We start from the raw sequence: 24,433 nt of genomic DNA on the forward strand, positions 1-24,433 counted from the left end.
CCCTCCGCCTCCTCTGCTCAGCCGAAGCCCAGCTTGGCCAGGAGCAGCGCCGGAGCGGAGCGGGTCTGTCCTCGCTCAGAGGCGCGTGTGCGTGTGCTGGTGTGTGCTAAGGTCAGGATTGATTAGTTGATTGTCCCTGAACCATCCCGGATAAAAGGGTTGAAGCAAGCTTTCACTTTCCAGAGGAGAAAAGAAGCAAAACCTCGTTTCCCCCGGGTTTCAGGCCCAGGACCTTTCGCGTGTTAGGCGAAAGTGGTCACCGCTGGACTCCCAAAACTTCTCCGGGAAAAGTAGCCCTTGTTTCCGCCCGGTCTCGAACCGGGGACCTTTCGCGTGTTAGGCGAATGTGATGACCACTACACTACGGAAACCACCTCGCAGGCTGCTCAGGCGCCTTCCTGGAAACCTTTCACCCGCTGTCCCGCCTCAGTTTCCAATACAAATTCCGGGGGGGGGGGGATAAACCCCGGGATCCCTCAGGCCAGGCGAGGAGGCTGCGGCTCCCGATGGGTTCCGGCTGCTGGTGGAGCGAAGACCCCTGGCCCAAGCTCCGGCTTCGGGACCCGCCCCTCCTGGCTTCTGTCGGAGCTGCAGGAGCCGAGCGGGGCCGCGGGGACCCGGACTCCCAGCCCCGAGCCTGCGCCCCCTTTCCAGGCCTCCGCCCGCCTCCGCCCGCGCTCCTGCCCGCCGGCTCGCTGCAGTTTTTCTGTTTCAAAATAGGGAGAAGCAGCCCAAGCCGAGCCACCCTCTGGCGTCTGTGCGGTCTTGGTTTGCAGACCAGGCCGCAAGGCCGGGAAAATCCGCTAACGACCCAGGAACAACTGACTCAGATTCGCAGTCGCTGATCGCTGCTTCTTGGATGTTGAGATTCCTTCTTGAAGGACAGCTGTATTTTACCTTTACAATACTCCACACGTCTTTTATTTGCTTTTAAAAATTCTCCTGTTCAATGGTTCCAAGGGCTTCGCACTAAGCTATATTCCCAGCCCTTTTTATTTCTTGAGACAGGGTCTTGCAAACTGCTAACCTGCCCAGGCTGGGCTCCAATTTGTGATCTTCCTGCCTCAGCCTCCCAGAGTCCGGGGTGTTAGAGGTGTGCACGACCACGGCGGGCTCTGGAGTCAGAATTTTAACCCCAGGTAGGTAAAGAGGTAGAGGCGGTTTTCGCCAAAAGCCTGTGTGTCAGGATCTGTTTTCAGGTTCACCTCACAAAAGACCTCCAACAGGGAGAAAGACGTCCATGTCCTCCTCGCCCCCTTCTGTAGAAGTCAGTGTTAAGACTGAAGAACGTTCTGTTTTTGCTGATCCCGTGTCCTTCATGCATGAGGTTCACATTCTTTCCACCCTTAGAGCTTGCAATTGGTATTTTATTTTAGAATTGGGTGACCTGACTGAGATGTGCGATTCTTTATCCAGGATGTGAACATCCTGGGCTTTTGCTTTCAAAGGAAGACAGTGGCCCCTAAGCAAGGTCTGTGGACTGCTAAGCGCTCATTTGGCTGAATCACTGTTTTAATTCTTTGTCAAGCTGTTGCTCCTGGTGAAAAATGCAGTTGAATCCTGCATATCACAATTGTTTTGAAAGAAACTCCCTGAGTTCTCTTTGAGTTTGGCAGCTGGGGCTGCTAGCTATTGTTCCCAGACAGCAGAGTGCCAGCAGGAGATCCACCTCCCCCAAATCTCCTCACACCAACCACACGTGAAAGTGTAAGAGTCTGAAAGTGCTTACAAATCCTGACGGGGCACCACGACCGGAAGTCACGTAAGCAGCGGTCACACAAAGGGAGGTCAGGGGAATTAGGGAGTGGACTGGGGTTGGGGCTTCTGGGCGGGTGCCTTTTTTGGATCCAGGGAGTTATACAAGCAGATTTCTCTTTGTGCACATGTGTGTGGGTGGGGGGGCCTTTAGTTGGTGGGTTTTAAGCAGGAAGCCCAAATTTCAAGAGGTCTCACTATGGCTGAGCAGCAGTCACTTTTAAATTCATGGGAAAATGTCTGAATGGTCCATTTAAAGGAAGTGGTGGGAAAGAAGGAGGGAACCCTGCAGGTGGGAGAGACATCTTTAAATTTTTATCTCTGACTACCTGCTGGGGCCACTAGGTTGGGTATAGAGTGACTGAGCCCTGGTTTTGGTATGAGAAAGTTAAACTTACATTTAAAGATGGATGCTAAGACAACATAAAGTTATAAGCACTCTACACATGTCCTACATTTTCACACCGCTGAAAACACTGTGGGTGCTTCACAAAGGGTTGAGGATACTGTCATGGACAGGCTGGCTCACATCTGAAAAATGTCACTGCACAGGGTCCTAGGAGCTTCCTAAACTCATCATACCAGAAAAATTAATTTGCAGGTTCACTGACTCCTGTCACCATCAACGTACCTGCAGCTGCTTCATTTAAAAAAGTTTTAATAAAAAATTTAGTTTAGGTGGACAGGCTGGCATATGCACATAGTCCCAGCACTCAGAAGGCTGAGGCAGGAGGACTGCTGTGAGTATGAGGCCAGCCTGGGCTACATAGTAAGTTCAAGGCCAGCCTGAACAACACAGTGAGACCTTGTCTCAAAAAAAAAAATTCAGTTTATACATTGCAATAACAGACTAATAATAGAACAATTATAGCAAATACTATAACAAAAAGTATTTTAAATGTATGAATTACTTACTTCTGGAATTTTCTATCTGGTATTTTCAGGCTCTAGTTGTCTGTAGGTGACTAACATGGAAAAAAGTGAAACCACTGGTAAGGGGGACTTCTGTAACGTAAGGCAAAGGGCATCGCCAGATTCTGGTGTCTTGCTCAGATGGGAGGGGCCTCTCTGAGGATTTAAGCACTGAGCAGATCTGGCTTCTCAATGGTTGCTGGGCAGTGCGGCAGAATTATCAGGAGTAGCAGTGCTGACATCCGTTCATAAAGAATTATGAGTGAGAAACAGGAAGTCATAAATGAAATGGCATAAACGTAATTACAGTGGGGCAAATGTGTCTTACAAACATTCATGTCCACCTGGAACCTGGGAATGGAATTTGATTTGTAAATAGGGTCCTTGCAGATGTAATTAATTAAAACGAAATGACACTGGTTTAGTGTGGGTCTTAAATCCAACATGAGCAGTGTCCCTATAAAAGGAGACAGCAAGAGAAAGAGACACGGGGAAGAAGATTATGTGGAAGGAGGCAGAGGTTGGAGTGATACAAGGCAAGGAGCACTCCCAGCAACCACAAGAAGGTAGGAATGGGCAAGGAAGGATTCTTTCCTGGACCCTTCAGGAGAGGATGGTCTTGTCTTTTCTTTCTCTCCTCCCTCCCTCTCTTTGGTACCAGAAATCAAACTCAGGACCTTGCACTTTGGAGGCTCAGGGCAAAATCCCTGGTCCTTAGGATGGTGTTTCTAACACCTCGATTTCAGACTTCTAACCTCCAAAACTGCAAGAAAACAACTTTCTGTTGTTTTAAGGTACCCAGTTTGTGGTACTTTGTTTTTGAATCCCTAGAAAACTAGCAAAGTAACCCATAGAATAAAGATTCATACAGAGCCAGGGATTGAGCTCAGTGGCACGGTGGCAAGGTCCTGAGTTTGATCCCTGGTACAAACAAAAACAAAAACAAAAACATACAAATGTCAGTGATTCCAAGCTTACTGTGGGATTCATCAGTTAGACTAAGACTCATTTCCCAAGGACTATAAATTTCACCCTGAAGTTATTGGCATTCCTCCGCCTATGACATAAAAAAGGAAAGGTTGGGTGTCATGTCTGAGGGTTGCAGTGCACACACTGTGGGTGTACAGGGGTCCTCTCCTAGCTGCCTCTACGATTCTCAATGCTGGAATGATCCCACGGAGGTAAGTTCAGAAATATCTCCCAAAGCAGGACTCATGCCAATGTTAGGAGTCAAAAAAGTGAGGGGATTGTCCCGGCCCGCGGGTAAGTCAACGGAGACCCTAGAGGGGGAGTGAGAATGACAAAGGACAGGGGACACGAGAGATGGAGACAAGACAGGTTTCTGATCAAGTCTCGTTTATTGCGGAAGCTGCTACAACATATATACCGTAGGGCTAGAGGGGAGGAGCAAGAGGAGGGTACTGGGGCTACTTCCTTGTTGCTGGGTAGATTTGCAGCAGGCCCGGATATGTCCGTAAAAGGCACTCAAGAGTTCTAGTGGGGGGGCAAGGCCCCCCACAGGCCCTCCCTTTAAAATTATAATTATAAGAAAGGCGTCAGGAGAGCCAAGCCTGTGGGGGCTGAGCCTGTCTTGGGTCAGAGCAACACACGTGTCTGCACCGTGCACCTTACCCGTCATCGGTTAACCAGAGAATCAAGGCTCTGGCACCTGTCTTAGGCGGCACACGAGGGCTCTCTCATTGCATGGCACGCTTGCTCAGTTGCCCGTCATTGGCTTGCCAGCCCACTCACCAGGTGGGGCGAGAACACTTCGCCACGGCAAGGACCTAATCGATGGTCCGACATTCGTCCTGGTCAGCCATTGCCAATCTATTATAGTAGACCTGTATGGGCGCTGTTTTTATTGCCTCTATCTGGGCTCTAAGAAAGGCCGTGATTTTGTTATAAAGTACGGGCCCTAAAGAAATGAGCAAGAGTAGACCCAATAAGGGTCCCAGCAAAGGGAGGAGATAAGGGAGGAAACCATTGAGGCCAGTCCAGAGGGGATTTTGAGTGAATTCTTGTCGTCTGTTTAAATCTTCCTGAAGTTCGCGAATTTTTCCCCTGAGGACCCCAGATTTATTGGCATAAAAACAACAATGTTCATTTAGGGCTATGCAAATCCCTCCTTGTTTTGCCGTGAGGAGGTCCAGGCCCCTTCTATTTTGAAGGACCACCTCAGCCAGAGAATCGATCTGATCTTGTATATCTGTAAAAGTGTTGGAGAGAGCTTGAACATCATTAATCAATTGGTTGGATAATTTGGCATAGGAATGTAACGCCACTCCGACGCCAGCAGAGCCAGTGGCAAGGGTGCCGGACACCCCTAGCCCCACGAGCAAGGGGACCAGTGAGACGGCCCTTTTATGTCGCCCAGCGATATAGTCAAAGCTGGGCAAGGGCACTGGCTCATCTCCAGGAATAAGGGAGATGTCCGGGAGGACAGTCGCCACCACGCACAGCCCAGTCCAATTAGTAGGGAGGGAGGTGAATGCCAAGCTCCCTCCACAGACGAGCACGTGACCCGGGGCAGGGCAAATGGCGGCAGGGCCATTAAGCACTACCGAGCAGAGAGAGAAATTTTGGACTCCAACACGTATATCGAAACTATTGTTGTGGCCCGTATTTAGATAGCAAACTGAGGCATTGAACTGTACTGGCTGGACCCTGAAGGGCAGAGAAAAACTGCAATTATAACTAGAACTGTTGGCATAGTTAGTTTGGTCGACAACTGGCAAGGCGAGGGGCAGGGGTGTGCCAAGAGTCAAGCATAGCCAACAATCTGCAGCAAAGGCTGGGTTGGATGTATTGATCAAATGATAAGTGGCCTCTAGGACACTCAGGGTTTGGGCGTCAGGGTCTGGGCCTCGAGGTTTGGGAAGGACCAGTGGATGATAATTTAGGGAGGGATACATCTCTTGGATGATAGTCTCAAGTTGTTTTTGTACTCGCTCTTCCCTGAGCTGATCTGAAGGCCCACCACCATCAGATATATGGATTGGGGCCTGTGGCGGCCAGCAGACATCTTTGCCGAGACCGCCATTGCAAGAGGCTTGGCCAAATTTAGAATATCCAGTGGGGCTGGGAAAATCCCAGTCACCTCCGACGGAGCCCCTGTAAGTTCTTTGTAGAACAGCAGTTAAATATATTTTTCCATCGGAATATGTACATTGTTGGGCTTCAGTGTAACAGGTAGAATGCATCTCTGAGGCCATGACACAACTGGCAGGGCATGGCCCTGGTTTGCCATTGACAGTGGGTATGATTTTGGGCTTAGTGACACATTTCCATTTTTGGTTATATCCTCCCACTAATGCGGCCTCATAAACTAAGTAGGCAATCTTGTCACCACAATCAGTACTATGAGTGTAACTTGTGGGTGCAGCCCTGCCAGAACCCCCAGCACAGTCACAGGGGTTACCATACAGGGCAATGAGCAATTGTTGTTTGTTAACTGGTTGAAATCCACTTTTTGTTGTTGGTGCCAGGAACAGCAACAGACCATGCAACAGATTCAGGGATGTCATCTTTTTAACCTGTAAGCAAAATTTCGTCCTGCGATGTAAACAAGGCTGGGCTGTAGATAAGAGAGTTAGGCTAACCTGATTAAGCTTTTGAAGATAACCAATGTGGACATATTACAATAACATATTCAGAACTTAACCAATGTAAACATTTTGTAACAACATATTCAGTGCTTAAATATCAAGGACAATCAATACAATCAATTTGTAACATATTTAGATAATATTCATTGTGATATGTCTCCCATAAGATTATATAATATAAAATTTACTAGGGGGTCCCTTTAATGAATTAAGACCAGAATAATCATTTTCTGGGTGGCCACTTCTATATTCATCAAAGGGAGTTCCCATCTATAATCGTTTTGACAAACAATTAAGAATATATATCTTTTTATTTTGTAACTGTTAATTGCAATTTGATTGTTGCATGTGGGTGACAATGCACGTCACTTTCATAAAATAAATTTCAGTGGTACTTTGATCAATTAACAACCTGCGAAGAAAAGCATGTCTTTAGTTTAATAATATTTATCTATAAGTCAATTTAACAATAGGTGAATATCCTTTGAAGAGGAAGGGAAACATTGAGCTCAACTGTTCGAACACAAACAACAGACAATAGACAAACATATGATACAGTGTATAAATTAGGGTGCACCCAAATATAACTAGCCAAATTGAATTATACTATACTCTTGATGATTATTAGATTGTAATTGTAGACACCATTGTTAACTGGTTGAAATTGGACAATGTTGGATCATTGGCATCATCAACCTGCTTATCAACTTGTTTTACTAAGCGTTCTGGAAGCCACCTGGCTGACTTCATTTCCTTGGAGTAAACACACACTGACCCTCGGCCCCAGACGAGTACGGGGTCAGGCCCATGCCATGAGTGGTCCAGGGGGTCTTTCCACATCACAGAGGCAAATTGTTTTTGCGTCTCTGGTTGCCAGAAATGGTTGGCTGCAGATAAACCTTTGGCATCCAAATTTAAGAAGTTAAGAATAAATAGTGCATATGATATCAGGTTTCTAGGTGACCCCTTGATAGGGTACCATTCCCCTCTTTTTATTTTATCTAATGTAATTTTGAGTGTGAGGTTGGCTCTTTCTATAATGCCTTGTCCCTGTGGAGTATATGGGATTCCCGTTATGTGTGTTATTTCTAATTGCTTGCAAAACTTTGAGAAGCCAGAACTGGCATAGCCTGGACCATTGTCTGTCTTAATTTGCTGTGGACATCCAAGTACTGAGAAGGCAACTAGAAGGTGGGCAATTACATGTTTAGTAGCTTCCCCGGACTGTAGGGTGGCAAATATAAATCCACTATATGTATCAATGTTGACATGTATATATTTAAGATTTCCAAATTCAGGGTAATGTGTGACATCCATACAGTGTATAACATACATTTGGGCCCAAGATTTACGTACGGCCTGAATAGCTGAAGCTACAAAGGACTGGCTCAATGGGCTGTACAATACCTGTAGAGTGTTTACCTAGCCCTTTGCCTGGAATGTACCCATTTTTAAACATCTGTGTAGTGACAATTTTATTAGGGCTAGAAATAATCATCCCCATTTGTGATAATAGGTCTCTCCCCCATAGATTAATGGGTAACCCTGAGATGATATAAGGTTGAATGGTGCCCTGATTACCATCTTGGTCTCTCCAGGTCAGATCTTTGGCACTTTGTTTAGGATTTTGACTCTGACCTATACTCCCGAGATGGGTGAGGGTGTCTTTTAATGGCCATGCCTGAGGCCAATTTTTTCCCTTGATGATAGTTACATCAGCACCAGTGTCTACCAATCCAGAAAATTGTCTCCCATCCAACCACAAGGTCATGAGAGGCTTTTGGGCTGAAAGCATCTCCGACCAGTAGACATCGGATGAGCCGAATCCCTGGCTGCCTCGGGCGTTGTTAAGAGCCTTATTAGAGGTAGAGAGAAGGGGAAGGAGTAACAATTGAGCAAATCTTCGGCCTGATTGAATGGTGTTAATGACTTTGGGGGAAGAAACCATAACTCTAATCTCTCCGGAATAATCACTATCAATCACCCCCGGGTAGATCAGCAGCCCATCTATAGTGCTGTTGTTCTTGTCTATTACAAGCCCAAAGGTTTCCTTAGGCAGGGGCCCAAAGACCCCTGTCGGAAGGGCCTGTACCCCCATTTCTGGAGTCAATACTGTGTGGGCGGTGGAACTGAGGTCCAGTCCGGCACTTCCCGTTGTTGCTCTGAAGAGGTCTGGAATGGATTGTTGTTTGCTGGAGCAAAATTGAGTGCCCCGTAAATTTGTTTGGGTGTGGGGGCCCGGGGCTGGCCCCCTTTCCCGTTTCCCTGGTCCGGGTTATGGACAAGCGGGAGGGGCCAGCCTTGAGCGTCAGTCACGGACTTGTATTCATTTGTCCAATGTCTCCCTTTATTGCATCGAGGGCAAGGCCCCGGAGGTGTGGCCCTAGGGGCCGACGTCCTAGGGGCCTGACATTCTTTGGCAAAACGACCCGTTGTCTCGCACCGGAAACATTTGTTACCCGGGCGGCGCGACAAAAACTGTTTGACCGTGTAACCCTGCATGGCGGCAGCCCTGGCAAGTCCCTGTTGGTAGGCGGTCCCAATTTCTGAGCAAAGGCGAATGTAACCTGAGAGATCAATTTTCTTTTTATAAGGGCGGATGGCGGCCTGGCAAGCAGCATTAGCATTTTCAAAAGCAAGCTGTTTAACAAAATCTGTCCTGGTTTTTGTGCTCCCAAAAATCTGACCCGCTGTTGTGAGCAGGCGGTGAACAAAATCCGCGAAGGGCTCATCAGGCCCCTGTCGGATATTGGTGAGAGAAGCACTCACATCCCCTTTAGAAGGGAGCTTTCTCTAGGCTCTAGTGGCTGCGGTCTGAATCTGGGCATATAACCCCGCATCAAATTGCATCTGTTGATCGCTGGTAGCATAGGCCCCCATCCCCTAGAAGCATATCAAGTATCCAACCATTACCCGCCTGAGCATTGCATCTAGCAGTATCTCGGCAATTTTCAACATATTCAGATTTCCATAATAAATAATCACCTCCTGTAAGGGTGGCGCGGGCCAGAGTCTGCCAATCAATTGGGGTGAGCCAATTTTCTGCCACCGATTCTAGAATAGCCATGGTGTAAGGTGCAGTGGCCCCGTATTGAGCTGAGGCCGTTTTAAGTTCTTTAATAACCTTAAAATCGAAACCACTGTGGTGTCTCCACGCCTGTCCCTGTGCGTCAGTAGTTTTAGTTACAGGAAAGACTTCCACATTTTTAAGTTTCAGGGATACTCCCGACCCGGATGGCACCCTAGGGGCCGCCCCTCTAACGGGGGGTCGTGGCTTAAGTTTGTCTTCTCTACGGACATTTTCATGGGCTTTGCCTGTTCTTAAGCCTTCAAGCTGGGTAATAAGTTCTTGATGTTCCTTTTCTAACCTTATCTGTTCTTTTAGAAATTCTATTTTGTCCCGGAGTTCCTTTTGGGGATCAACAACAGGGCATGTCAAAGCGGGCGCAATGGGAGTGTTGGGTTCTGGAAGATAAGGAGGCGGACATTGAACTACGGGTGGCCAATCAGGATTGCGATATCTGGTTGCCTCCTCCTCGAGATTGGTCCAGTCAGCCTCCCCCGGACCGTTCTGTGGGAAGGGGGGGTTTCTGAAGTGTCGGCGGGAAGGCTACAAGGCTGGTTCCTCCTTAACAGGCGGGGCGGGGTCAGAGGCAGGGGCTGAAAGAGCGGGGGCGGAAGCTGAGGAGCGCCGAAGCTTTTCTTTAAAAGGCTTGGAAGAGGCAGAGCCCGCCTGTAAGCCCTCATCAATAACATTTTGTTTTTCCTTGTCTAAGTCATCGTCGCTATCAAAAGACATCAAGTCTTCTCCTTCATCCTTTGAAGGAGTCCCGTCCCGCAGGGGCTCGGGCCTCGGCGCCATCTTGGCGTCCCGCAGGGTATTTACAAACTCCTCACTCCGAGGGAGAGTGATCGACCCTTCCTCCGATCGGAGAGCTATCTCCCCGACCTGGATGGCTTGAGCCACCACCGGATCTTTGGTTTTCTGAGAGATAATGTCATTAATAAGATTCCAATAAGAAAATGCAGTGATCGGGACCTTTCCTGGTCCGCAAGTAGCATAATAATCCTTAAGGGCCTCCCCTACTCTTTTCCATCACCTCTCGTCAATGGTACCCTCGGCGGGAAACCAAGGGCAGAGATCTCTAATATAATCAAAAAATTTTAACAACTGTTTGACTGTAACCTTTACCCCTCGTGCCTGTAAAGTTTCTTTAAGACCTTGTACAAATAACTCATGCTGGCTAATGCCCTGTCCCATAATCGCTGCTCAACTCACCGAGGTGCAGGAAAGACGGCAGGTTCACGTCAGACGCAATCCTCTTTTTTCTATTTTATTTTATTGGGCCCCCGAGCAGCGTTCTTCACTGGATCCCCCGTTCTCTGGCCGCACGTTGGGCGCCACTTGTCCCGGCCCGCGGGTAAGTCAACGGAGACCCTAGAGGGGGAGTGAGAATGACAAAGGACAGGGGACACGAGAGATGGAGACAAGACAGGTTTCTGATCAAGTCTCGTTTATTGCGGAAGCTGCTACAACATATATACCTTAGGGCGAGAGGGGAGGAGCAAGAGGAGGGTACTGGGGCTACTTCCTTGTTGCCGGGTAGATTTGCAGCAGGCCCGGATATGTCCGTAAAAGGCACTCAAGAGTTCTAGTGGGGGGGCAAGGCCCCCCACAGGGGATGAAGCATTTTGCTGGTCTGTAAATGGGTGACTACTCACCCTAACAATCTATGCCCTGTGACCAGTAACACATTAGCTGAATTTTCATGGGGTTGTTCTACATTGGGGTTGTGGGGGGAGGAAGGGAAATGGCCTCCATTTCTGGCCTGTGTACTGAGAACTTAACAGCACTCCTGCCACTCCCGGTGGCTCCCACTGCTCCTGCCTTGGCTAACTCTGGAGCTCTACTAAAGCCAAAGAAGTCTAAGAAGTCTGTGAAGGTAAGTGGTAATTTAGAACCCACCCAGAATGGCTCACAACACTGCAAAAATAATTCTCTCTCTCTCTCTCTCTCTCTCTCTCTCTCTCTCTCTCTCTCTCTCTCTGTACTGGGGATTGAACTCAGGACCTTGCACTTGCAAAGCAGGTGCGGTGGCACTGAGCCAAATCCCTGGCCCTGCAAAAATAAGTCTTCATAATTTTTTTTTTCTGGTACCAGGGATTGAACTCAGGACCTTGTACTTGGCAGGCAGAGGCTGGCACCACTGAACTAAATCTCAAGACCTGCAAACATAATTCTTCAACATAGCTCACATTGTCTGGCTCCAGTTCAAAGAATGACTGGAGTAGTCCTGTGCTGGGAATTGATGTCTTACAGCTCAATGATACTATGAGAACATGGCCTTTTATTACTATTTCTCTTGGGGGGGGCCAGTAATAACAATAATAATTATGGCCCTCTCATCCAACAGATTGGAAGGGCCATAATTCAAAGAAAGAGTCTTTTCTCCTTCAAGGATTATTATCAAGTGTTCAAAATAAACAGCTCTTACCTGAGTGGGTAAGGACAAAGTCCCTCTTCCAACCAAGCCAAGTTCCTTCAGGAAACCATATACAAACAGCAGTGTCTAGTAGGACTCTCCTCCTCCACTTTACCAAATGTCAGGCACTAATTAGAACTGCTGTGAACTAAACAGCAAGGGAAACTGTGTAATACCTGTGTAACATAGAAACTCAATAAAAATGTGAGTCCTACTCTCTTTTGAAACTTTTATCCCCATCCTAGAAAATTAGTTTACACTCAAACAAAGTCATGGGGAGTTCCAAGTCTATGAATAGGAGTAATCAACATTTTCATGTTCCAGTCTCCCGGCCATTCAACTCAGGGAGCATGCCCCATAATGAACATAGAAACCAACAAAGGCCAGATCTTCGCCTACATTGTAGCTGTCATCCCAGCTGTGCAATCAGTTGACCATCCTAGAAATTTGGACTCAAAAAAGAAAAGAAGGAGCGGTGATAAAAAATTGTTCCCCTACTAGGATGACTTCAGATGGGAAAGAGAAATCCTTCTGTAACCCTCAAGAAAGAGAGAAGTGGCAGGAAGTGAGCCCAGTGCTTTCTGGGACCATCACTCCAGAGGCCACACCTCCACGCCAGTGGGGCAGGGACTGCAAGTGAGGGAAAGGTGTGCTTGCCTTTCTGCCTTCTCTCAGGGCAGGGATGGGTTGAACAATGTGTCCCTGAGCAGCTGAGTTCAAGACTAAACACAAAACTCCCATTGATCCCTTAGAATAGGTCAGGGATAGGTCAAGGACAGGAAGCGCAATGCCTATAAAGTCTGGCCCCATTTGGGCACAGGGCCAGAAAGAGTGGAGGAAGAGGGAAAATGCTGCTCCCAAAGCGAGGAAAGGAGGTGCTGAGAGGGGTGAGCACCCTCCCTACATCACACACGACTGCTCACACTGTTGAGGCCAGTGGGCAGAGCCTGCACTTCCGAGCCAGTTAGACTTGAAGGGAGTGTTACCCCAAGCTGGATTGTCTTTGATAAGCACCTCAAGGTTTCTGGGTCTCAGTGTTCTCAGCTAAAAAATTGCAACACCACCACCTACTTAGGAGATCACTGTGCCTGTGATACGGAGTCAAGCAAAAATGCACGGTGACCAAAAACATAAGCATAATATGTACTCAATAAACTCCTGTTTTCTCTTGGGGCCCATAACCGCAAGAGAAGTATTTTGCTGTTTTGCTCCTCCGGGTGAAATGAGAAACAGGAATAGTACCAGGTCAAACCATTACATAGTTCACTTATGTCCAAACAGTCAATTCAGGAAAAGAAATCACTTGTTGTCAGGGCCTACAGATGCTTCTTGGTGTGTCCACATGACATTTGACTCATGTGTTGCCTGAACATTCAAATACTTTTCTCATGAAGTTTCCTAAAGAGAAAGCTGAGTGGGAGAAAATGAGAGTTTCATTTAACTTTCTTCCTCCTAGCATGCGGTGGGTGAAGGCTTGTGATCTAGGAATGAAGAAAAGCCACAAAGTACATCACAGTGGAACTATAGGGCCTGGCTGCAAAGAGGCCTCCTCTTGACCTAGGCCACATGTGAGGACCCCAAATTGGAGGCTATGTAGGTGCTCACTGGGTACATTCACAGGGTGATGGGTGACAGGGAGGGCTTGGCTGCTGGAGCAGACCTGGGGCCCAGTCTGGGACCAGGCATCCCCCTTGGTCGTTGGTCTTTCGTCATTGTATCCATCTTATGCACCTTCCTGAAAATACTGCAGGGCTAAGAAAGACAAAAGGAAAAATAAAGGTCACCCAAATGCCCTATCTGTACTAATCTCAGGGATCACAGAAGAGCCAAAGAGCAAAGAGAGGCCAAAGAGACCATTCCTTCATAGAAGTCGAACAATTCATTTCTCTTTAGGGTTGGGAATAAGGGCAGTAGGAGGGTGGGGAGCGCAACTTCTATAGAGCACATTGGCCATAAACATCCCGAGGAACAGTGAAGACCCATCAGGACCTTTATTTAGCAGGGCCGGGTATCAAACCCAGGGCCTTGTGTATGAAAGCACTCTACTACTGAGCTATATCCCTATCCCCCTCATTAGGGACACCACTTACGCCTTAAATAACACGCCAGCTTCCATCACAAGACACCCAGAAGTCTGTGAGACCAGTTCACTCTGTAAACCTAATCTGTTAAATAGTATTTGCAGTGGCCCATTTAAAGAGAGAAAATTGAAGGAAAAATGGAAACAAAGCTTTTGTATATAAGGAGGGGAAGAGGGGCTGAAGGGGGATGGGAAAAAAAGAAGCAAGATATATCATGTACAGGTACAAATTCCCTATGATGAATGCTATCATTATGCATATCTAAAATGTATCAATAAATGTTTTGCTTTAAAAAAAAAGAGAAAGAAAATAAAGCCAATTAAAATCATTAAAAAAAAAAAACCACCTGGTTCCTGAGGCAATGCAGGCATCGTGTAGTTTCTAGAACCTCCTTGTCTAAGTATAGAGATAGGATGAACCTTGAGGAAATGAGATCTAATTTCACCATTGAGGAAACCAGAGTTGACCCCAGAGGCTCAGGAGATCCTAAGACTCAGGAAGTTAGGTTAGAGCAGTACTCAATTACTAAATTGGTGAATTAACATGAGAATAGGCCCCTCTAAAATAATATTTCAAAAAAGAAAATGAGACCAATGCATAACAAGTATACACAATGGTTTGATGAATAAAATCGTACAGTAGTCACTTGTTTTATAATGGGTGTAGGGACTCTTGTTCCTTTGATCTTCTGGCCCTTGTTTCACTATTTTTCTTTTTTTTTTTTGGTACCAAGGATCAAACTCAGGACCTTGCACTTTCGAGGCAGGCGGTGGCACCACTGAGCTAAATCCCCGGCCCTATTTCACCATTTTTCACAAGATTACATCTCTCCTAGCCCTGAAAATCTGGAGTTACCTGAGAGTCCAAGACACTTGTTCTCTCTGAATCTTCTTCCTTGTATTGTCATCCAAAAACCAAATTCAAAACGGTCCAGGCAAGATTTAAGCAGGTCCCGGGGCCGGGGATTTGGCTCAGTGGTTCTGCCCCTGCCTTGAAAGCGCAAGGTCCTGAGTTTAATCTGCCCGCCCCCCGCCCCGCCGCAAAGATTTCAGCAAGTCTCATTTCCCTGAGTGCCATGGGGGAGTCAGCTACGAGAGTAACTGCTCACTTAAACCCAGCATACTGTGAATTTTCTCAGGAGATGGAGGGTTGTCTTTAGAGAGCTTGCCTAGCCAGCTTTCCTGAGCCCACTCACAAGATTTTCATGTTTACTTTCTCTGCTCTGAATCACAGTCAGAAATTAAAAATGTCTTTTTCTTCCTGTGTGGATCGATCACAGGCCACTTGTTCAGCTAGGATCCTGGACCATTCTAGCCAGAGCCTCCAAGTCCTGCCACCAGACTGGCCCCCCAGTGCCATGGCTGTGTGTCCCATCAGGGCTGTCATGCAGAACCTACTCCTTTCTCTGAGGAGGTGACAGGCATTCCTCCCCACCTCTGCATCTGCTGTCAGGAAACCTCACAGAGGCCTTAAACTTGCTGTTCACTCTCTACTCTCTAGGGAAAACTATGCAAATGGCCTCTGAAGTAACTAATGGTCCCATCACCTGCTCCTAGTACACAGTGTCAAGACCGTGCCAAAACAGCACGATTCTTTACTATTTTTTTTTTTAAGTGCACCAATTACTTATTTGATCCTTAGAACAAGCATGCAACCTTCAGGGGCTGGTATTACTTGATCTAATTTTTTAGGTGAGGAAACAGAAATCAAAAGAAATACTATCCAGAAACCGTAATAAGTACAGGTACATATCAGCTTGAGTGAGGATTCCTAGTTCAAAGCCTGTCACAATATCCAGCTGATTGTGTTCCTTCTCCCTTTCTGTCAGTTAGTTTCAGATGAATACCACCATCCCCAAAGACACCATGTGCCCTAAAGACCACTTTCCATGAGGAGTGCAGGTGCAGGTGATCTTCGCTGCACCCCCCAAACTCGTGTTTCTCCTTGGAGCGCCTTACCAGCTGGTCCTGATTCTGTCATGCCTCTGGGAGGCAATCACAAAGCAGGCCCAGGTGGACAAGTCACTTGTGGGTGGGTGTGTGCTTGTGTGTGAGTTTAGGACCTTAGGAGGGACAGAAGGGCTTCTCAGCTTCTGTGGCCAGCTTGCCAATACTGAGTTTGCCGGCCAGGCCCTCTGCCAGCTGGCTGCTCTGGGCCAGCTGCTCCTGGAAGTGTGGCTCCATCTAGTGGCCCATGTTATTGCTGCTGAGGAGCTCCTCAGAGGTCCTTACTGTGTTCTTGACACGCTGAAGGAGAAGAGAAGTGGCTGCTCTCCCAATCTTCATCTTTTGCTGCAGCCGAGTCACCTCTTGAGCCTGATCTTGGATTAAGAAATATTTCCGAAAGAAATATGCTGCAGTAGCAGCAGCAGGGTGGAAAGGGGTGACTGATAGGTTCTGCTGCTTTAGCAGAAGGTACTCAAACATGTCACCACCAGCAGAGGCCCAGTGCTGCATTCTGCTACATGTGTAGTGGCCTGAGTATGGTAAGAGAAATGAAAGAAGAAAAATTAAAATGTCTATAGGCAACATATCCCTTCTCAGGTTGTCATTTCCCCTGCTCCATACTTCTGAAAACAGAACCAGGTTTTCTTCTCTCTTCTGCTTTAAAATCTGTCCTCTGGTCCCTCTCTTGAGCCTATAATCCATTTCAATTTAGTAAACAAAGCCAGATGCTCACTGAAAAGTTGAAAGAAAAAGAAATTGTGTGAGAAGAGACTGTTTCTTGCAGAAATCTTCTTTTACTAGAATGGACCTATTTATGTCTGCTATAGATATCCAAGGTTCAGATGGCAAGACATCTTCCAGCTCCTTTTTTTTCTTTGATCTGATAGAATGATTTATTTTCTCATTATAGGGAAGTCACGAGTGACTTGTTCTGAGGTGTGTTTTTCAGCTATGAAGGACATCTATTAGAAAGCTCCACGCTTGAAGGTTTCTCTTTAGGTGATAACATTTTATGGCTGAACAGTCTCTGCGGGTACCAAGTTCCCGGTTGTATCCAACTGCAGACATTGACACGTGGAGGCAGACACAGGACCCTCTGCATGGTCCCTGAACCAACTAAGCATGTGTCCAGCATGTCCACCATGCCTGCAATTGTGACATCATATAAACCAGTTGTTAAACTGATTTTTTTGTCCTTGCTCAAGTTGACTTTTTCATCTGATTTGGATCCTCTAAGACAGCTAGAAACAGCTGTTCCCATATTAATGAGGCAAAGAGCACAGCCAGGGCAGCTTGTGACTTTGGATTTTGTTGGGGAGCTGCTCTCATCATACTGACTAAAACCTCTGCCCTGATGAGGTTTAGATGAACAGCTGTAGGAGATGGAAAATTACACAGAAATTATAGCTCACAAACACCTGTGCTAACAGCTTGGAGCTGGGATCCAAATTACTCCTGTGAATATCAAATTCAGCTCATTTGTGCCAAAACTTGCAAGCATCTAATAAATTTCTATAATTCTCAATCCAGTACTGAACTCTTTTATCGTTCAGAACATCTAGAGGTGAGCCCTGTAACATGCAGTAACTTGCTGTCTGGACATTTCCAGTTCTATCAACATAACTCTCCATTAAGTCCATTCCATCTTTATTAAGGCCTGTAAGCAAAATTCCTTCCAGACTTCCTGCTTCTTTCATTTCATTGGTCAATTTCTCGATGTATCTATTTAACTGAGTATCACTAAGGAATTTACAAGTAAATGCCACTCTGTCACATACCGGAACTTTGTTTCCATATAAAACCCCATCGTAAGATCCTGTTTTACTTGTCAGAAATGCAAACATGACACATAGATACGGGTTGTTGAGTTGTAATCATAGAGTACTGCACATTTCTCTCCAAAGGGAGTTCTTCTCATCTGTATAACCTGATAAAGCCATTGCTACCACATTGAGATTTAGATCTCCTTTTTCTGAAGATGCCCCTTCATTCAGGATTTGGATTGCTTGTCGAATATCCAAATTGAACAATGTCACAGCAGCAGCTCTCTCCCATTCTCTTTCTTGTACAAGGGAGTTAAAAAAATGGCCCCACATCTATATCTGTTCTTTTCTTTATCCATCCACAAAGCTGTAAAGCTAAGTCTCTCTTCATTTAAATTTTGAATATCAGTTTGCTTAACCAACCCAGTCCAATTATGTCTGCTGCTTTCCACCATTCCCAAAGATGATTTTACTATTGATTTAATTCCTGCATAAACCAATGATCCTTTGTTGCCTGGAGATTTCTGATCCGTATCTTCTGTATATTGCTTCATAAAGTGCAGAGCATACCAGAGTGACTTTAGCTGTGGATCTTCATTTCCAGCTAAAATGTGATTTCTCCAGACCTGTTCCATATCAAGTCCATACCTTGACAAAGCTCGAAGGTGCATTGTCATTGGCATATCTTTTTCTAAAGAATCATCATTTTCTTCTTCCACACATTCATACAGACAACAACCACAAGCCCACATTAAAGATGTAATTGGGCTCCAAGCAAGGGATATCCTTTCAAAAACCGTGAAGTCAGACATTATTTGGTTGGGAGTCACAAATATCTTCGATTTTAACTTGTCAGATGCCATGAAAAAGAAGCAATGCAATTGTCGCAGGGCTGCACACTTCTTTCAATTATTGTGGGGTCAGTTTTATCCCCGATGGGAGTGGGTGTGTGCTGCATATCATACAACCTAATAATATTGCTATCCTTTGTTAAAGTTTTGAGCAAACCAGTCCTAGTTGGACATCATGCTACTTTTGTTAAGGGTTTTGGTTGCTCAGTCAAAGTCAAAACTGGCTTTTCAAATTTTCTAAGATCCCATATCTCAATCTGGCCTTCATAGAAGGAAGCAACACGATCATGGAAATATGAGTCTACTGTCACCCCCTTGAACAGCTTTTGTGTTTACAAACATCTTCTGGCTTGTATTTTGAAGACCAAATATGGCTAGGTTACGATGCATACCAGCAAGGAGAAGTTTCTGGTCTCCTGGAAGCCAACAAAGAGAGAGAGAAGCATCATTCTGCCCTAATTCATACAATGGTTCTGTTACTAATAATGTTGTTTCAGTTTCACCCGCTGACAGTCTCACTTTTTCCATGGGAATAGTATCAGGAGTATATTTGCTACCGCTATCCCATTTTAGCACTGAAAAGTCAGCTCTGTGTTTATCTAGACCAGCAGCAAGCCAGTTATTATCCAGTGGATTCCATGCAAGGGTATTGCATTGTCGTGAATGTTTTGGGACAAATTGTTTTCCTATTAAATCTTTGAACTTTAGAGTTATGATCTTGACCAAGACTTGTAAGTACAACTTGACCATTTGCTTGTCCAACTGCTAGGAGACATTCAGGATCGTAATTGAGATACCATGCAACACATTTCATATAGGGTGTACCAGAGTTTATTGACAGTAATGTAGCTGCAGTCTTTAGATTAACGTAAAGATCCAGCTTTGAGTTCTGAATTCACAGTAGATTCCACATGATAAAGGCTCAGTTCTGAGTCACACACAACAAATCTATCTACCTGGTGTGGTGCCCACAAAATATAGGGTTTGGTACCGCTCCTGTTTATTGATGTAATGAAAGAGAACAGACAGTTCCATTCACTTCAAGTTTTAACAAGTGTTCACTTCCTCTCAATGGCTTCTCAGCATAGGAAAGCTTGTTGAATCTTTGTTCATCACCAAAACGTCTCTAACAGTGCATGACAAATTACTGTACCACGACAGCAGTGTCAGCAACATTCCAGTATTGCCATCTTCAACAAGATGCACTGAGGCAGCAGCGCGACCACCGCTTCCGGCCCGATGGCGGCGGCCAGCGGCCGAGAGCGGGAGCAGGAGCGGGGAGGGGCTGCGGCCCAGGGCCCAACCACTGGCCTCCAGCCGCACCCGGCCTGCGCCTCGAAAGGGGAGTCCCCGCCCGGCGGGCCGCCCTTCCCTCTCCCGGAGCTCACGCCCAGCTCCTTTCACTTAACATTGTATATTTAATTGTGTGTGTAACCTCTGTTGTAACTAAGTAGCACAGTACTTTACTCCTAAGGGTTCAAGAGTGTAAAATGACCTAAACTGATTTAGAACAGTTGCTATTCTGATATAACTACTGTTTGTTTTAGAGAGGAGTTGGAGAGACAATAGTAGTTCATCATGTTCCTGAGAGAGACAAAGCAGTTATATCAGCAATTAGCAGGGCTGAATGTTGGTCCAACACACCCTGTCCTCCTAGTGAAATCTTGGCAAGTCACTGTATTACTTTGTATCTCAGTTTCTCCAGCCTCAAAAGGAGGGTCAAATACCTACTTTGCCTATCTGAAAATACAAGAAGGACTGAAATTTAATGTTGGGATGATTATAACAAAATCTTAAAGCATCAAGCCTTAGAACAAAGAAGACAGATTGTCACTCATTATTTTGGTAATAGTGAACCTAATGAGCAATCTGGCATCTGCTGTGTTTCTGCAGCTGGTTGCTCCGAGTAGAACAAATAGCTCTTTATTTCTTGGAGACCTTGGCAGTGGTGTCTGTATTGTGCCACTATACTGGGAGCAGAGGTGACAGTTGTCTTCTGAGAAGCTGAAATTTGCCTGGGGCCCAGGGATGCTGGTCTCTAATAGGTCACCCAGGTGCTGGAAAAACCCAGAACACGGATTAAGGCTGCTCACCCTTCAGGTAGCACAGAACCTGTCTTGAATCTTTAAAGCAATATATTTTATTCACATTTCTCATATGTTAGGCAATTATTGGTTACTGGAGTAAGCATCTTTAGAGCTAGGAGCACCTTTTTCATTCATGTCTGCAAATGCAAATACAGAAGAGGTTCCAGATAAACGTGGGTTCCATAATGGAAAGAAGCGCTTGCAAACCCCGCTCATTCCTCACTGTGTCCCTTACTGTCCTCTAGGTGTTCTCTGCATTCTCCACTAAGGCAGGAAACCTTTCCTTCTAAGAAGGATCTTGTGTTCAGCTGCAGAGCATCATGCCATACCACAGGAGTGTCCTTGAGAAATGGTTTCAAAAGGTAACACCTTCTAGGAACAGATACCTCACTCTCCGTTATTTACCTGGGCTTCCAAAGCATCCACAGAGGTTAGAACAGTGAAAACAATCTGTGGGGACGATCTGTTCATACTCTTCTTCCTCATCAGTTTGAGTTCCTCCATGGAAGAGACTAGATCTTATTGTAACCTAAGTGCCTAGCATAGCATCTATGAAATTATACACTCAGTAAATATTTATAACATACACATGTTGTGTGTAAAAGCCTTTCTCAAATGTAAGTAATATAAGTACAGGAAAATATTATTACTGGGGTTTCAGATGAAAATGCTGTTTACCCTGGCCCCTCCTGACCCTCAGGGCAGAACATTTAAGGTAAGAACTGATATCTCTAACCCCTTTCTAAATCATTCATTCTTACTAAGCCCACACTTCTTGGTGGACATCTGTTGAGTGGGCAACCCTAAGCTCAAGATCCTGGGCCCTGGACCGGGGTCTCATGTTCACATATCCTTCTTAGATTTGCTGTTCTTTGTCCCAGTAGCATAACCAGTTTTCTGTGTATGTGTTATGGATATCCAAGCTCTAGCTGGTCAGCACCAGCTTCTCTTTAAGGAATCTGGTGAATTGTGAACATTTCTCAGATCCTTCTCACTTTCAGACTTCAGCCTGTAGCCTCACTTTGACTTCCAACTTTGGCTACCCAGCTTCCCCATCAGCTCCAACCGAGAAGTTACTCTTTCTTCTATTTGGTTTTTGAGCTCTGAGATCTCAGGATATAAGATTAGCATGGTGTTCCTCATAGGAAACATACAACCGTATGCATATGTAAGCACATATGCACACACAGGTAGACCAGGAGCCAATATTTGGTCCTGATTTTATATACAATGGACCCTTGACTTACAAACTCAATTCATTCTTGAGGGTTGGTTGTAACTCAAGTTGGTCAACTGAAGCTCAAGCACCTCTACACAGCCTTCAAAGTCTCTCCTGTATACAGGCAGATCTCAGAGTCCTTAGAGAGACACTGGCCCAGGATTTCTCAGTTAACCCCAAACAAGAAAGGATGTTGTAACATTCCTTCCAGAGTTCTTTAAGGGTTAAATCTGTATTTGAGACCATCTGGAAGCACAAGCGGCTGGGATTCAGGTTGTAAGTTAAAACTAAAATTCCAGTTGTAACCCAAGTTGTTCATATGTCAGGTCAGTTGTACCTCAGGGGTCCACTGTACTAAGGTGATAGGCCCTTTACTGATGCAGTCTATCAGAGATGCAGAAAATACTAGAGCAGAAAAGGACCTCATCTCATTTTACTGATAAGGACACTGAATCTAAGGAAAAAAAAAGAAAAGAAAGAAATACACCTGAGCTCTCACGATTTGCTGGTGGAGGAGCCATTAATAAAAATCTTAAATTCCAACCTAATATTCTTTATCAATGCCATGTATCTTCTTATGTCTCTCAGATGAATAAAACTGACTCTACTTTTCTGAAATCTATTATTCTGTATTCTATAGATCTATTATTTATTCTTAGACTGTTTTCAAGTAGCAATGTTTATCACAATGACAACTAAAATGTATTTAGTTAATTTTTTTGTTTGCTTTTGGTTTTTTATTTGAGACAGGATCCCGCTATGTAGTTCAGGTTGGTGTTGAACTCATTATGCAGCCCAGGCTGGCCTTGAATTCATGGCAATCCTCCTGCCTCAGCCTCCCAAGTGCTGGGATTACAGGCATGCACCACCACACTTGGCTTATGTCTGAAGAAATTCAGGGAGGTCTTCTGAATCCCCTTCCCCATCAAACCCAGGGTGGCTCTATCACTGAGGTACATCTCCAGCCCTTTTTATTTTTTAATTTTTTGAGACAGGGTCTTGTTAAATTGCCAGATTGGGCTTAAACTTTTGATCTTCCTGCCTCAGCCTCCTAATTAGCTGGAATTACATGTGTGCACCACAGTGCCTGGCTCAGGAAGGTCATAGAAGAAACCCCAAATTAAGATACGGAGCTGGCTGCAGACCCTGAAAGCCACTGGCAGCAGTGAGCTAATTCTGGCTGTGGAGGTCTCAGAGCACAGTGTCTCACCCACCGCAGGATACAGCAGAACTCCGCATTCCTCCATCTCAGTCTTGTGTTCGTTCACTCCTCTCTCAGCAGATCCCTTCCTCTCTAAGGGACGATCCATCCTAACCTTCTGCTGGAGATTTTTCTCATGAAGAACCCGCTGATGGCCTGTTTTGTATTTAAAAGACTGAGAACTGAATAAGGACAATAGAAAAGGAGACATTTTGTTGTTAAAAAGCTAAAATACTACCATTTTATCTATAATTTTGTTATATATGTTTTAACACAATTAAAAAGTTTGAAAAAAAAAGTAAGACTTACCAAAAGCTGAGAATTTAATAAAATGAAGAAGAGGGAAAAGAAAAACAGCAAATGAAACTATTGTGTTAGCTGGGCATGGTGGCACACACCTGTAATTCCACAATCGAGAGGCTGAGGCAGGAGGATTGCTGCAAGTTCAAGGCCAGCTTGGGCTACATAATGAGTTCAAGCCCAACCTGACATATACAGTGAGACTCTGTATCACAAAACAAAACAAAAAATAAGTTATTATGTCTTCTTCAGAGACAGAGTCCAAGGCTTCAAGGATCCTACAATAACGTCTCCCAACCAGAAGTGTTTACGGGCCTTGCTTCTTCTTACTGGGCTATAATGGGTCACAGGAAAAGGTGAGAGGGACAGTGCCTTTGTCCGTGGCATCCAGACTTAGAGCAAGAGGAAGCACTCTTGGAGTAACAATTTTACTAGTTCGCTATTTTACAGCTAATTTTATTATTAAAATTGTTTTATTACATTAAATATATGACACCAATAATTTTACTATTTCAAATGTTATGGTAATCCATGGAGTAGCTAAAACTTGAGCTGTTTTATTTATTATTTGGACTCAAGTTGGTGACAAAGGATGTATCACACATTTGAGCTTGAAAATGATGAGCTAGAACAGAAAACCTCATATACAAACTGATGAAATTCAGAAGTTCAGATTGGATCCTCAACATGCTGGATTCTTTTTTTTTTTTTTTTTTTTTTTGAATTTTACATAGTATTGGTGTTGTGGCACACGATCTAGATTCTGTATTATTCCTTAATCATTCATTTCTAATGTTGAAAATCAACATTTTTCATTATTCTTGAGCAAAATGTTACAGGTCTCATTGTCACCACTGTAATATGTTTACTGTGATGGAAGCATGACCTGTGTCTCAATTTTAGCCACATTGACCAATTTTGGACACCAATCAATAGTGCCCATTCTCATCTAGAATGAGGCTTTTGGATTCTTAATAGTATGTAAGTAACTGCTTTGACTTTTAGAGATGAGAATGACTGGGTGACCATCCCCCAAAGCCCATGAGTCAAAGGCTTAGTTCCCACTGGGCACTGGTGGGAGGTGGTGGAAACTTTAAGAGGAGGGGGCTAACTAGAGGTCTCAGGGTTGCTGCGAGCAGGCCCTTGGAGGGGAGATGGGATTCTGGCCCCTCCCTCTTCCTTTCTCTCCGGCTTCCCTGCCATGAGCTGAACAGTTTTGATCTGCCA

The 24,433-nt window shown here is 45.2% G+C and overlaps 2 non-coding genes and 1 pseudogene across 3 annotated transcripts; all 3 read right to left on the minus strand.

The window, feature by feature from the left end:
• Positions 1-298: 298 nt before the first annotated feature.
• Trnav-aac (transfer RNA valine (anticodon AAC)) lies at positions 299-371 on the minus strand. The gene has a single exon. It is a non-coding gene; the product is annotated as a tRNA-Val (tRNA).
• A 3,635-nt stretch (positions 372-4,006) lies between these two features.
• Positions 4,007-19,575, minus strand: LOC101725175 (GATOR2 complex protein MIOS pseudogene; annotated as a pseudogene). The gene is made up of 2 exons (XR_015451806.1): positions 19,553-19,575; positions 4,007-19,437 (listed from the first exon to the last, which is right to left on the minus strand). The product of XR_015451806.1 is annotated as a GATOR2 complex protein MIOS pseudogene (transcript).
• A 4,459-nt stretch (positions 19,576-24,034) lies between these two features.
• LOC147827778 (small nucleolar RNA SNORA1) lies at positions 24,035-24,168 on the minus strand. Its single transcript, XR_015452113.1, has one exon. It is a non-coding gene; the product is annotated as a small nucleolar RNA SNORA1 (small nucleolar RNA).
• Between the last annotated feature and the right edge of the window lie 265 nt (positions 24,169-24,433).

Source organism: Heterocephalus glaber, unplaced genomic scaffold (genome assembly GCF_053883595.1).
Source record: "Heterocephalus glaber isolate CG9 unplaced genomic scaffold, H.glaber_assembly_v1.0 deba00001442, whole genome shotgun sequence".
Classification (NCBI taxonomy): Eukaryota; Metazoa; Chordata; class Mammalia; order Rodentia; family Bathyergidae; genus Heterocephalus; species Heterocephalus glaber.